This window comes from Onychomys torridus, chromosome 9 (genome assembly GCF_903995425.1).
Source record: "Onychomys torridus chromosome 9, mOncTor1.1, whole genome shotgun sequence".
NCBI lineage: Eukaryota > Metazoa > Chordata > Mammalia > Rodentia > Cricetidae > Onychomys > Onychomys torridus.
In genome coordinates this window covers 81499939-81512041 of record NC_050451.1, presented here as the reverse complement: position 1 = coordinate 81512041, position 12103 = coordinate 81499939, and positions in this window count along the sequence as shown.

Here is a 12103-nt window from a genome sequence, read left to right as displayed (position 1 = left end):
GTGGGTTGTCAATATTAGTCTTATCTTTCCATAAGTGTACTTTATGATACCTCAGCATGAACTCTATTTGTATCAAGGTGGGTTACAACTCAGTTTCATGATATTTTCTTTATTAATTAAGTAACCATGTGGTGTTGTTAACTGGTATCTTGTTTTTGTTCAGCCTTGTGCCACACATTATGAGAAATGGCAAAAAGTAGCAGTAAGCCTTCAGATTTCTGAAGGACTGAAATAACAGGGCAAAAAGCCTTGAATTCTAAGTATAAGAGTTTTGGTGATTAATAAAAGATACTAGTTCTGAGGAGTCATATTCTAGGACAGGACCTTACAGAAAGAAGAATAAAATTTGCAGTTACTTAGAGGGCTAATTCGTTAAAGATACTAAAAATAAATCAGAACCTGAGTTCAAGGTAAACGAGGCAGCAGTTGTAAAGAATGGCTCCATTAGATTATATCCAAATGCTATTGTAAAGAGGATGGATATCTAAAACAGAAAAATAAAGGAACAAATAAAAGTCTCTGGAGATACTTGGCTTCTTACATCATCAGACGAATTCATACATACATATATTCCATACGCAAGAAAGGGGTGACTCATTCAGCTTAGCTTTGCTCTTTTGTCTTATTTTACTGCTTTGGAAGAAAGATAGAAGGACCAGTGAAGGAATGAGTCACAGATCACGAGTTTCAATTAGAATTAGCAATGACTCAAGTTGATCTTGAGACTGTCTGGTTGCCAAAACCAGTTTCAAAGTTTCTCCATCAACGTAATAAAGATTAAAACAGTGTCAAAACATCCCTGTGAAAAATAAATGAAACGATGAACCAGGATTTCAGATGGATATTTTTGGAAATTGCCATAGATTTCAGTGAGGGCACAGATCAGTTATTTCAGGAGTTAATATAAATGATACCTCAGTGATTCCAGAAAAAAAAAAAAAAAGAAGTGCAGAAGCATTAAATATTTGCTTTGTGAGGAAAAAATGAAAAATATGATTTACATGACTTAGTTTATATTCTCTTTTGGTTTCCAGCCATAGGTACAATTCAGATAAGCAGGTCGCCCTAAAAAGAGGCATGATACTGATTTAAAAAAAGGTTTTCAAAAGAAAGTTACTATTCTTTGGGTTTTATGAAAATGATCTCTCATCCTTCTCTATCACTTTGTATGTTCATAATTATATTTACATATTTTGCAGAAAATATGATCATTTTCTTTAACACAGAGGAGAGTCATCTATTCTGTATCTTTTAATGACTTCCCCTAAAACCTTCAGCAAGCATATTGTGAAAATAATTGGATTTCTTTCATTGGGATATGAGTCTATGTATGCTTGAGTTTGTGCTTGTACATGTGTATTCATACTATCAATACATTCAAGTGAAACTATCCATAGTTGCTGTGGATTAGCATAAGACCAGGACCTAAATAAATGTAGGAGCCCAACTTCCTTTCTCCTATAGTGTGAAGAAAGCTTGCATTCAATGGATGTAGTTAAGACTAGGAGATGGCTTAGTGGGTAAATGTGCTTTCCTCCATGCTTGACAACCTGAGCTTAGTCAACCAAAATCACAGAGTGGACAGAGAAAGAACTTCTACAAAGTGTCTTCAGACCCTTATTAATGCATTCTGGTAAATGTGTACACAATCACAATACATAGAAAGATAGATGGTAGATAGAGAGACAAATAGAAAGATGGGTAGATATATGTAGTGTAGATAAGTAAAACTTAATAAAAATATTCATTTAAGTCAGATCACAAGTACTGGCCCAATTTTACCTTTTGGTACAGCACACTGCTGTTTAACAATAGCTTCAAGTACTAATTCTAATATATTGAATGATTCTTTATGAAAACATGAAAGAGAAAGAGGTTTTTAATTATATTCTTTTTAACTAAAAGTGTCTTTTGAGATTGATCTCTTACACGGATTCTTTGAAAACACTTCATCCCATTTTAACATTCTTGTTTTGCCTCTGCTCTTCATCAGGGCTGACACATGTTCAAGGACACATCTGAAGGGTAGAATTTATGGGGCGCCTGCTCGAGTGTGCATTAGATTTGCAGTCATTGAATAGATTAGTTTAAGCAATTAAAAGAGACACCATATAAACCTTACACAAGTCTATAATGAAGCCAGGAGGAATTAATGGCCTTGAGAGAAAATAAATCAAATAATCAGAATAGGTTTAGTTAGTGGTTCCTTTACAAAACTGCAAGACAAAAAGCACAAATGTTTTCCTGCATTCATTCTTGACTTTATTTAATGTTTTTCAGAACCCAAAACAATGTAGTTTTCTTTTAAAGGGATTCTAAGGACACATCAGTAAACATTATTCTGGAGGATTGTGGTTTTTTATATTCATTTGCATATTATGAACTGCTGTTTGCATAATAAGACCTCTGTTATTTCTAGTCAGTCCATGGGTGATTACACATATGAATAACACAGTCCTGCATCCTTTGTGATATACATTATTGTAATTTTTGAAAGTATCTTGACAATTCTCAGCAGTGGGTAACAGTGAATCATGCTACAGAGGTTTTGATGACAACTCCACACTGTCGTATTTATATTTGAAAGGCAGAAGACTCTGAATACACACCAAACAAAATTTGTCCAAATATATCTTCAATATGCATTGCTGTGAGTAGATGTTTCAGCTCATGGATGGACTGAATCTGATAGCCTGGCCCTCTTTGCTTAATTCCTATGATGGGCATGATCGCACAGTGATCTACACAGTTAAGGTGATCATATAATTAGACTGACATGATAGGGATTCTGACACTGGCCATTATTGACTGGACATAGGAATTTGATAAACAATGCGTTTCCTTTGCTTGTCCAACCCCTTTCGTTCTTTTCTTTCTTTCTTTTTTTTTTTTTCTTGCCCTCAAAAGATACCTTTAGATTCTTGTAATCAAAGTGTATGACAGTAGGTGGAGAAGAATGTAAACCTCACTGCCAGGAATATTCCCATTACCCTCTGGAAATGTGAAGATCCATCTCAAAATCTGGAAGTGACCCAGGCTGAGAATTCATGGGAAGAAAACTAGTTGTGTGTGAGAAACTGGGCTGTCTTTTTTTAACTCCTTAACTTATTTCCCCCCTCCCTTAGGGGCTGCCGGAGAAGTGACTCACATGCTTGCTATTCTCAGAATGTATATAAGCTCACACAATACTACATATTTCAATAAATCATTTTTTAGGTTCTTCTGCAGTGAAAATTATGTGAGAGCAATAATCATCACACTATCCCTCGTGCTATGCATCTAGAGTTTTGAAATTCATATCAACTTAAATAATCATCAACCTGGATGAACTTCCCCAGATGTGAGATAATCTATTATTCCTTACCAGAATTCCAAAGCAGAATTACATGGTTTGTTTCCTATTCCTGAACGCACTTATAATTACAGAAAGGAAGACTAGGGGAATGACATCAATTAAAAAGATCTACATAGGACACACATATGTCCATGCTTTGGAAACAAGACAGCTAATGTTAATATAACTATTTTAAGATTTATAATATTGCCAAAGAAGCATTTTTTTGGCTGTAAAGTTTCACTTATAAATGTAGCAAATTAGGTCTCAAGGGTATGTATATACACAGTACATTTCAGGTTTACCCACAATGAAGAAAGTTTATTAACTGATAAAATGAATTTACCTTCTTTAGTTGATTGTTTTCATGTCATTGAAAGCAAAATTTTAGTAAACATTCATCTTAGTTGTTTTAACTCAACGCACAAGTATTTTTGAAACATTGGGGAATAATTCCAACAAGTAAGTTAACTTATCCTGTTTTGTCTAAAAATGACATGAAAGATAAGATATTTCATTCACATGCATAGCATTGATTCACAAAGAAAAGTACTGGACAAGATAGTGATGTGGGCCTCTTTCAATCATGCTGCCAAAATACAAGAGTACAATATTCATTTATTAGTTAAGTTTGTTCTATGTAACCTTTGGTATATAGTGGTTTAAATGATCTTCACTATCCAGGCTATTGACTGTAATATATGAATGATAAAGTATTAATATGAAAATTACCAACAATATTATACTCCCTGTTCAGAGGTTACATGAATTATAAAAGTGGTTATGTATGTAACAACTATTAAAGAAACAAGGCTATAATATGAAAGGAGAAAGTGGGTATACATGTCAGGGTGTGTAGTTGGAGAGCTTCTCTCCAGGTTCCACCAAGCCCCTGCGGTCCCATAACCCACGTATAAAATAATCATACAGACACTTATATTATTTAAACTGCTTGGCCATTAGCTCAGGCCTACCATTGTCTAGCTCTTACTCTTATATTTAGCCCATTTCTGTTAGTCTGTACTTTGCCACATGGCTTGTGTGGCTTACTGGTGTCTTTACATGTTGCTTTACAAGGCAGTGTCTCCTCCCAGCCTTCCTGTTCCCAGCCTTCTCCTCTTCCTTGTCCCACCTACCTTACCCTTCCTGCCTGGCTACTGGCCAATCAGCACTTTATTTATACAGAGTGATATCCACAACACTCCCCTTTTTCTTTTTTTTTTTTTTAAAGGAAGGTTTTAACTTTTACATAGTAAAATTACATATAACAAAACAATTATCAAGCAAGAATTACAGTTACAATATTAAAGAAGATATCCTATCTATCTTATAGTTGTGAGTCTAAGGTTTTACATCTAATTTATCTTTTATCATAACTGAGAAAATTATAACTATCTAGTCTTCAACCACATCGAAGACCTCAGAAGGATATAATATTACCTGAGAACTGGGAGAAGGATGCAAGCAACTTTCGGGAGTCTTGCACGGTAGACAGAGACAACTGGCAGCCTGGACAGTCACCTAATGTTCCTTTGTAAAGTTGGGGCATCTGTCAGCCCACAGGGCTAGAGTCTCTTGGTTACTTCTTTCAGTGTCCTGTAGAATGTCTGGCAGTTTCCTTTGCGAAGCAGGAACCTGAAGTACCATTTTGTCAAGCAAAGTTCAGTGGTCACCTTTCTATGGGTCCTGCATGTCCAGTTGATCAATCAGTCCAGGCAAGAACAGTATCTTGCCCAAATGGCTATTTTGCCAAGGTGAAGATAAATTCCATATGAAGTGTCTTCATTGCCCATCCTCCTCTCTGAAGTAAATCGGTGCTGCCAGGATCAGACATGTCTCACTGTCCAGAAAGTATAAATTTTAAAAGTATTTTAAATGCCATATTCTGTAGGTCTTTGAAGTATTTGAAGATTACCTATGTATCTGAAATATCTCTATGTATATCTAGAAGACTTAACTAATATGGCTACAAGTATGCTTATCATAGATGACTAATTATTAATCTATTTTTAATTATCCATTTCAATTTAAAATGAGCTATACAAACATAATACCTTAAACATGAGTAGAAATATACACACAGTATAACAAAATTAACTTTAACTTTGTATCAATAGACTAAAATCTATACCAATGTAAAACATTTTAAACAAGTTGTTGCTCTTTAGAAGTAAGTTCCTTAATCTACCCTTTCATCCTATTATATCTATATCATATCCCCTTTTCTTCTTTAGAAAGAGATCACATTTATAATCAAACTGCTTTAAATAAAAATACTGGGTTTTTTTCTATCCCATATCAGAGGTCACTTCTGATTTGTGACATAAAAATCTCTTAACCTTTTCTTTTAGTAGTATGTCTGGGTTTAGAGAAGGAGTGAGCCAATTCCATCTCCAAAGCCAGCTTGATAATTTTGGGAAACTGGGCATAGTTTTACTTACTACTTCCTGCTGGAGGGGGGCGCTGTATCTTATGGGAACACAAAGAAAATTTTAGGATTATGGAGTAGTCTGTGAGGGTAAACCTCTGAGCCAGTTGCCTTGAAACCATTCTGGATGTCAGATCATCCAGGCCACTGTGTCATCGGAGACCTTTCAGGTGGTCTTGGCTGATCAAACCTGATGTATCTTAATCTGGAACAAATCCACAGCCTCTGGCTTTCTGTGGAAACAAAAGCAGAGACTCCTTTCCAAAGCAGCATATCCTTATATCCGAATTTTGAAGTCAAGGTAACTTTAAAATTTACATATTTGTTTAACTCAATAGCTTTTACGATCAAATCTTTTTCTGCAGTTAAAAATCCCAAAGACAACACAAACCAGATTTTCTGTGTAATATCCATCTTTGTAAGATTGAAAGGCTGCTGTGGCTGCTGGCTCTGCCCACTTCAGCTTCCCAACATGGCAGTGGTTTAGTTTACGGCCAGCTCTGGGTCTGGAGCCATGTGTACCATCAACTCTCAGAAGCAGTTCTATCAAAGCAGTGCATAGCCCAGAAACCTTTTTTTTTTTTTTTTAACTAGCAAAGGCTAAATCTACCATGCAGCAGAGTAAAGTGCCACTTGTAGACTCCTCATTCCTGCTACACTGCAGGTCAGACTCACATGCCAGGAACCCACCATAGTAGCTCAAACCAGCAGGCTGCTGCTAACATGAGAAAGACAACTAGGAAGCTGTTTTTAGCTCTGTTTTAGAATCTTTTTGTCAGGTTTTAGGTGGAAACTTTTGTTAACATGTTGGGCACCATTTGTAGTTAGAGTTTTTCTGCCTGGCCCATAGTCAGGACAAATCTCTCTTACCCGCCAGTCCCACAGTAGCTCAGACCCAACCAAGAAAGCACACAGAAATGTATATTGCTTACAAACTGTATGGCCATGGCAGGCTACTTGTTATCTACTTCTCCTATCTTAAATTAACCCATTTCTGTTAGTCTATACTTTGCCACATGGCTTGAGGCTTACCAGTGTCTTTACATGTTGCTTCTCATGGCAGTAGTTGGCAGTGTCTCCTCCCAGCATTCCTGTTCCCAGCCTTCTCCTCTTCCTTGTCCCACCTACCTTATCCTTCCTGCCTGGCTACTGGACAATCAGCACTTTATTTATACAGAGTGATATCCACAGCAAGGGTGTAGAATAATGAAAGGGAAAAGGAAAGTGGTAGTTTCTTTACAATCTCAAAAAAAGAAAGCCATATTTCAAAAGAGGAGTTAAAATTAAAATTACAATTAAAAGGCCTGATTAAGGACTTGATAGTGCTCCAGGAAAAAGGGGGATGTGGAAAACTAAATATGCTGAAAACATCTAGGGATGCGTGGAATCACTGAGAAGTATTCACAACCATGAGAGTAGCTACAACAAAGTTTATTTTTAATTTAAAATGATTGGCAGATACTGGAGTGCTATAGGAATAAATTAACATCATCAGTATGGCTTTTGACAGCAATTTTATATTTCTGGGAATAGGATAGATAAATACTTTTGAGGTGCTAAACTAAGGAACTTTACTTGAAGAGAGTCATTGTGTCTTAGCAAATCATGGGCTTTGGAGTAAGGAGCACCCACTTGGAATGCTCTCTCATGCTACCATTCTTCAAATAGCATTAAGTGACTCATATTTTAGACATTTTCACTCCTAGGCATCAAAGATACTACACTAGACGTGTTGTTGTAGACAGTAACAGTCACACATGTATTGCTCCTACATGTAATAACTTGAAAGATTGGTGATGTGAAGGGATCAGATTTAGAAAGAGGTTTTTAATAATGTTCATTGACATTTGCCCTTTAACTGTTTTTAATACAATGGACTAGATATAAATATATATGTCATATTTCACACAAAGCCCAAAGTTTACTTGATAGGTAATGAACCAGATGATTGACAGAAACAAAGTTTCAGAAATCTTAACTGAGGAAAACAATGCAATAAAGCTATTGACATAAAATAAAATCTCTCAGTGAAATATAAGAAAGCAAATCAACTATCATGGTATCTCTTTCCTTGTTCTCCCACTCTGTTCCTGATCCAGCTCAAACCTCCCACTCCTCTAAGCTCTCTTTCCCTCTATGCTTGCCATACATTATCCTCTTCCTCCCACCCCTCCTCCCCACTCTGTCCAGTTTGCTCCTGTAGATCTCATCCATTTCTCCATTGCTGGGCAATCCCTGTGTCTTTCATAGGGTCCTCCTTATTATCTAGCCTCCTTGGAGCTGTAGGTTGTGGTCTGTTTATCCTTTTCTTTACATCTAGTATCCACTTATGAGCGGAGCTCTAGGAGTCCAATCAATGAGAGAGAGGAGGGAATCTATGAGCAAGAGATATCATGACCATGATTGGAAAAAATTACAAAGACAAGTAGCCAAACTAGTGGAAACATGAACTGTGGACCAATAGCTGAGGAGCCCCCATGGTACTGGACTAAGCCATCTGGATAAGTGAGACAGTTGTTTAGCTTGAACTGTTTAGTGGGCCCCAGGCAGTGGGACCAGGATCTGTCCCTAGTGCATGAGCCAGCCTTTTGGAACCTAGTGCCTATGGTGAGACAATTTGCACAGCCTTAGTGCAGGGAAGAGGGCATTGGACCTGTCTCAACTGAATGTACCAGGCTCTGCTGACTTCCCAGGGGAGACCTTGCCTTGGAGGAGGTGGGAATGGGGGGGGGGTGCGGGAGAAGGCTCAGGGGTGGGAGGAGGAAAGACAGGGGAATCTGTGGTTGATATGTAAAATGGATAGAAAATCTCTTAATAAAAAATTACATATAAGAAAAAGAAAGAACCTCAAACAAACCAAGGACAAAGGAGTCATGATTTGACAAGATCTCATCTTTAAAGCTGGGTACTCTTCATTGACTCTAAGTAGACTATGAGTCATCTTGTGATGGGAATGCCAAGAAAAGCTAATGGAATCTTGGGCATCGTTAATAGCAGTATGCTCTACAGAACTACTGCAAGTAGTTCCCACAGTCCTCTGCACTGTGAAGAACAGCTGCAAGATAATGTCATGTTTTGGATGGTACATTTTGTGAGACACTGTAAAGTTAGAGAATGATAAAGGAGATTTGGAAATAATCCTATGGAAGAAAAATGGGGAGGTTAAGAGTTATAACCACATGTCCAGTATTTCAAAGGCTTTCTCAGGCATGGGAAAACAAAGAAATTTCTCTTAAATGTCATCTAACAAAACATAAGATTAATGAGAGTTATATAAGAAGGTAAATTTGGATTTTCTATAATGAAATAACTTCTTTCTAAACTGAACTGTTAAAAATGGAATGCTTTCCTTTCTGAGGTGGCAAATCTCTTGCCAATGTAAGTGTTGAAGCAGATGCTGAATGATCTTCTGTTAGAAATGGAAGGGAAACTCCTTTATCTAGAGTTACTGAGTGCATGCTAGGAATCGATGCCACAAAATGGTAAGAAAGGACCATGAAATGGCTTAAGTCTAAAAATAGCAATATGTCCCTAATGCAAAGAAAGGACTCCAGCTTCTTCTAAGTTTGTTAATTACTCTGAAAATGTAAAATTATAGTAAGTGTTTTAATATCTTAAAATAAAATGAAGAAATTCAGCCCTCGATAGCAACAATTTCAATTGACTTGATATTTTAACTTGGAGAGGGTGAATTCAGAAAACATGGGTTTTTTTGGTTATTATTGTTTGTTTTATCCTACATTTAGTATTATATATTAGGCTTCTCTAATATTTTTGTCCCTTAAGTAAGAAATGCATAGGTCTCAATATTGAAAACCTATATTACATAAGTCAGCACTCCTCTAAAGAAGTCTCTCCACTGATGAAAGTGTTCCATAGTCATGGGAACCAACACCATAGCCATATGTACTTAGCCTTTGAACACAGCTAGAGTAACTAAGAATCTCCTGTGAATTTTATTTACTTCTTTACTTATTTAAATTTAGAGTCTCATGTGATGATAGCAATAATATTATCCAGTAGCAATTTAAATAGATTATTTGATACCTGCTACCATATATATATTCATATGCTTATGACAGGAGAAATTGCTGTTTTTTGTGGTTTTTTTTAAATATTCATTATACATACCAACCACAGATCCCACTCTCATCCCTCCACCACCTTCTCCCCCCACCTTCCCTCCACCACCCCTTATACCCTCTTCCAACAGGGTAAATTCTTCAATGGGGGACAACTAAGCATCGTATATTTGGTTGAGGAAGGACCAAGTTGCTCCCGGTTTTATCAGGGGTGAGCAAGGTATCCAACCATAGGTAATGGGATCCAGAAAGCCAGTTCATGCTGTTTTCATTGTGATAAGGGTTTGGATGCAGCTTGCACCTTTGTGTGATATGTTTCCTCCTATATAACTTATGATCTCTACTCTGATTTATCTGACTTAAGCATCAGAGTTGGTATTTGATACTTATTTACTCTTTTATTTGGGCATCAGAAGAGAGGTTATGCTATTCCATTTAATCTGTTCATGTTTACCCATTCCAAGTACCTAGCATCTCTGAAGAATTTCTAGCTTCCTTCTTTGCCTTCACACTGTCTCATTCTCTCTGCTATTCATTGTGGAATTCTGTGTATGAACTTTCTACAAAATGAGCATGAACATTGGAAGCTCTCACAAGTTGGTAGCAGAAATAAAAACAGAAGTTATCATCAATACATCATTTTGTCATGTAAATTTAAGTAAACCACTATCTTAGTAGTGTAGACAGAGAAATTCACCTGACATGCATTGACTCCTTTATAATCCCACCATGGAGGAATAGAAGCAGCCAAATCATCATGAGTTTGAGACCAGCTTGGGGTACATACTGAATTCCAGCCTCATCAATGTTACAGAGTGAGACCTTGTTTCAAAAATGTAACAAACAAAAACTGAAAGAAGGAAACACAAATTTTAGAAATGTTTAAAATCGTCAACTCATTTATAATCACACTGTCTTCATTCTTCTCCTAAGAAATACATCTTAATGTGTCCAAACAAAAGATTCTATTTTCCTAAGACAACCCTCATTGTTGACAGTCCCCATGCTCATGTGTCAGGTAGCCACTCAGAGAAGAGCCTAAGGAAGAAATAATAGGCATTCTTTGATTTGGATTGGCGGAGTCTGAAGGTTTGAAATGGTTTTTATACACTCACTCTCTGTTATATAACTCACTTCTTTGTAGATTAGTACTTGCACTTGTTATAAAAAATATTTTTATGACTACATGTAGCAGTAGTCATGCTTGTCATCCTAGCACTTGAAAGACTGAGACACGATGATTGCCAGTAATATGAGGATTATCTGGACTAATCTAAATATATATTAGCCATTTGATGCTTGAAGTGGATAAAACAGTCAGTGGGACAGGCATGATCAATCTGATCCATTTGCTAAATTAAAAATCTCAAGTTCAGAAACACACAGGGCTTGTCCACCAGCTTATGTATATGGAGTAAATATTAGGTATACATGATGTCATATCTTTTATAAAGCTCCCAGCATGGATATCAAGAAACAAGAACTCATATTTATATGACATACATTTCTTCAATTGCTACATACTATGCAGCCTTTTGTCATTTGTGGTATAACTTAGTAACAACACTTTTAAAGGGATTTGGATGACTTTGTTTAGTGATTAAATGTAGAAAGTGTGACTTTACCTTGAGTTTCTGGCTTGAACTTATAATTTTTAAATTGTATGGCATTGCTTTGCAGATTAAAATACAATTTTGGATAAAAATTTCATCGCTTTCCACAATTTCTAATACAACTACCCTAGTTGGCATTAGCAATAGCCAAACTTACCCTCTTGTTATGACATTAATATTGCGCTCATCACTATCATATAGATGAGTTGTTATAAAATATTCACTCACAAGGAGTACAATAAATAAATTATGAAACTCTCTGAAATCAATTAATAACAAATTTCTTATCTGAGGTGTGATAGCCTTAGGAGGGAAAATAAATAACACATTTTAATCAAATAGGGGAGAAAGAAGTTCTATAAGGTCGTGCTTACAATGCTGGAACAGGTTGCTTTTTGGGGTGTATGGAGGAGTCTGCAATCGCTTGAAACGTGTAATCTGGAAGGCTTCCTAAGCATATGGAGTGGTTTGAAAAAATGGCACAGTAATGTGAGTGAGGAAAAGAGAAAATTGGATAAATCAAGGGAAAAGCCTGGGGGAAGGGAAGCTCCCGGTGTAAGGAAGCTAGACCAGATGTCGGGATGGCCATTGTAGGCTTGCTTTTGACATCATGAGATTATTCTGAGTGTGCTTTTTAAAAAGCATA